At 38.3% G+C, this 3866-nt stretch overlaps 1 long non-coding RNA gene across 2 annotated transcripts; it reads left to right on the forward strand.

The window, feature by feature from the left end:
• Positions 1-1461: 1461 nt before the first annotated feature.
• LOC114544794 lies at positions 1462-3334 on the forward strand. Of its 2 annotated transcripts, none has more exons than XR_003690571.1 (3): positions 1462-1494; positions 2369-2601; positions 3310-3334. It is a non-coding gene; the product is annotated as an uncharacterized LOC114544794 (long non-coding RNA). The 2 variants fall into 2 exon arrangements; XR_003690570.1 differs by lacking the exon at positions 3310-3334 and adding an exon at positions 2972-3000.
• The last annotated feature ends 532 nt before the right edge of the window (positions 3335-3866 follow it).

Below are 3866 nucleotides of genomic sequence, written 5' to 3' on the forward strand. Positions count from 1 at the left end.
CTCAATACACTGTAGCTCTTGCTGATAATGTCATTCCATCCTGGTTTGTCAACTGTCCGCTATTGTTAAGAAAACAATTCGTGCCATTTATTACGAAAGTAAGTCCACATGTCATTCTATTGCCACGGGGATTGCTTGCTGAATTTTCAAAGATATATTTGCAAGAGCGACCAAGTTTTAATATTCTTCTAGTGAAAGCTCTTAGGAACGTATTTGTCATTTCCAGGCTTCTTCAACTGATAGCAAAACTCGTGCAGATGATTCTAGCCAGGTGCCAAACACAAAATTCGATACCAAAGCATCTGACCTTCTTACCCGCGATTTAAAGGCCACTGGTACCGTATGCTCAGTACAGAAATCTTGTGACTCAAACATCTTGTGACGACCAGCGGTGGGAAAGACTGAGATTTATGAAAGTTTAATTCCAAAACAACTCTTTGGTAAGCCCATTTATTTTCTCAGTCAAATTGTGCTCTGAATGTTTTCGCCCACAACTTGTCAACGATGGGTCAAACCTGTTCAATGTTTCGGTTGGGCATTCTGTTGGCGGAATGTCAAATTGATATTGTTGTATTTCAGATGATTTATCGGCCGAACTCATTAAAGAAGGAGCCAGACAACGCCTTGAAACTACAACAGAACTTCTTAGCAAGAGCACAGACAGCGTACATTGATTGTAGATCTTGTCAAAGATCGCCTCGCATCGTGTAGAGAAGATGAGGAAACTAATATTGAAGATACCCGGGATGATGTTGAAATGAAGAAAACCGAACTCAAGGAGTCAGGTTTGTAATGTTAAAACAGATCGGCCATTGTTCGCGCATTTACGAAATGAACAAATTATCTGCCTGCATTTTAGACAGCGCAGAACAAAAGATGCTGCTTACAGAACACGGCAGATCTTCACCCTCGTCGATTTTATTACAAGATTCCGGTCAAAAGTTGAATCTTGGTTCGGCATTTGTTCAACGAACTCGATATTTGAGTCGTAGGCCGAGATATGAACCAAGCGCTTTTATGGTAAGAATTTCTCTTCAAACTCGCTTTGCATGAAATTTATTTCGTGCAAGAACATTCACTATCCATCCCTTACATTGCTACTAACATGACTGGCAGGGGAAGCAGAAAAGAAAGAGATCTTTGATTTAGACTAGCTTTTTCATTTTACAATCGTTTCAGATTGATGTCGTACCAGGTTCCAAAGACACTGTTTTACACAAGGAAGAAACTGAAGGCAAGCGAAATTACCTTTGCAATATGGAGGAAATATATATTTTAATATGACTATATTTACCAATTTTTCTTTCACAGGGAACAGTCAAGGCTTATTAACTCGTGAAGAGTTTCAAAAGGTAGCAATTTTAAGATCACGAATCATCATCGTGCAATAATCTCAACATCTGTTTAATTTTAGCCTGTTCCTGGTAAATCCCTTCTGGATGCAAGTCCTTTGAAAACTTTTTGAGTTAAGACGAGGATAAACTTAATGAATCCGTAAGTCAAGTAATAATAATGATAAATTGGTCTTACGGATTATTAAATACTGAGCATTATAAACCGGTAAACTCAGAAACCGGTAATCTCAATTTTGCACTTCGAATTACGTAATTTAATCCTTGTGGTTGAAGGTGAGGACTTGCAACGTTACTTATTTATTACAGGGTGACGATAGCGTGGGGAATTCAGGGGTCGGTAGACTTAGGGAAAGACACTCGTAATATAATAGATTTTACAAATATATCCTTAGGTTTTCCTATGAGTTACAATAAAACCTTTACAATTGTTCATTGATGAGCTCAGAATGTTTCGTTATCACGTGACCTATGCACGACTCTTAATGGTTACTGTTAATCTGTTGTAACCACCTGCTGTACTGGTACGATGATTATCACATTTTGTTGAGCTTTACATACCCGGGGAAAACACTCAGCCACGTCGAGGTTATTAGCTAATTCCAACAGCTTGTCGTAGTATTCATTGTGGAATAAATCTACAGAGGCACGTAGTTTTGCCATTTCATCCTTTAAAAGATTAATCTGTTTTATTGATTCCGCAATATCGATTTTTTTTTCTTCTTTAATTGGACCGTCAATGACAAAGTATGATCCAGAACATGTTGGGTGATAATGAGAGCAGCCATAAATTCAAATTTCTCCACGTTGCGAAAATGAGACTGTGCGTCACTAGCTAATCTAGGAAATGGCCCTTCCTGCGATCCTCCAAACTGCATAAAATTGAGTGTTTCGTAGATAACTTTGAATGCATCCAAACAACCATCGCGGGATCTTATTCGTTCTACCCATCGTGTCGTGGAAGGCTTTGCGAGCTTGTTACGGGTTAAACCAAACTCTTTCATCTTTTTACTTAGATACTGTGAGCGGATAGGGAATCTGATAAAAAAGCTGGCGATATTTTGTGCCTGACTCAACATATTTTTCACTGGAAGAATTGAACACGCTTTGGCAACAATAAGGTTTAAACGATGACTGGAGTAATGAACATGCAACGCCTTCGGGTTTTTTCTAATATTCTCTCGAAGATGTGTAGAGATTTAACTGCAATATTTCCTACAGCGGTCTACTTCATGCAGTCACCCATGACGTAAGTTGACAATTTCTTATTTTGTACTTTTCTGCAGACAAAATCCTGTGTAGAGAATATTATTGCATTTTTACTGAGTTTTAATGTTCTGTCAAAATCTGGATTAAGGCTGTTTTCCACTCACGTGTTTTTCATACGCACGTTAGTTTTCTGCATATTTTAGTATGCATTAGTTGACCTAGATTTACAACAATAATCGTTATAAAGGAAGGGAGAATAATTTAAATTGGCAGATTGAAGCTTATTATAATCATAACCATGTACGTATGGACTCGAGTTTACTTGATAGTCGATAGCGTCGACAGCAAATGACATTGAAACGTTTGTATGAATATTTCGAAGTCCTGACAGTATAATTAATATCCCGTAGGTTATTTCAAGCAAATATTTGACTAGCGACGTCGAACAAGGCCAGTTAACCGCGTCGTGGATCGTAAACTGACCTCAATACAGAAAGTGGGGACAAAAAGTCCCCACTTTAGCCAAAATACAAAACATTTTGTTCTAGGCCTCTCAGTTCCCGCCTCGCCGCGTATAAGGAACGTTAAGAGGCCTAGGGACTACGCTGCGGTAACTCTGGTTGCTGAGTTGACTGGGTCCGAATCCATGAAATGGTAGATTTGAAATTTTCTCGCCAGAAGTACGGCTGGAATATTAAGTCTTTTAAACTCCAATATATATTTCAAACGATTTTAAATATTTTGTAAGGACTTTTCCCGGAGAATAAAGAAAGACTTATCATTAATGCAATCACAATGCTCATTGCTCACGAAGGTATATCTTTGCCAATAAATATATTTAGTGTTCAACCCTAAAATATACATATTCTGACTGCTATTACCTTCACAGGTGTTCAATATATACATAAAATAGTTAAAATGTCTCGTCTATTTGCAGGAGACCAAAACAAAATATCAGATAAAGATCTCGAAGCACTGTTTCACGCTTTGAGACATTAGGTTGGATCCAAAGCAGGTTTCACAACGCTCAGTAGGTGAGAAACGTTTATCTTTAACCATAACACACGCTGTTTACTCAACCAGCTCACTTTCTCTAGACCGTGTTTCTGTTTTGTTTTTACAGCTTCTATGAGAAGGTTGGTGTGAAAACTGTGAAAGCTTTGAAGAGGAATAATGAAGCCGTGACTCACGCCGCTGTCGACATGCTGTGTGCTCTGATGCAGGTAAAGAGAGGGCTTTCCTTTAAGCGGCCAAAATGGTCAGACCGGTCATATTTAAATTTAAAATAGAGTATTTCGTTAAGAA

This window comes from Dendronephthya gigantea, unplaced genomic scaffold, assembly GCF_004324835.1.
Source record: "Dendronephthya gigantea isolate DGI-Jeju-01 unplaced genomic scaffold, DenGig_1.0 000950F, whole genome shotgun sequence".
NCBI lineage: Eukaryota > Metazoa > Cnidaria > Anthozoa > Malacalcyonacea > Nephtheidae > Dendronephthya > Dendronephthya gigantea.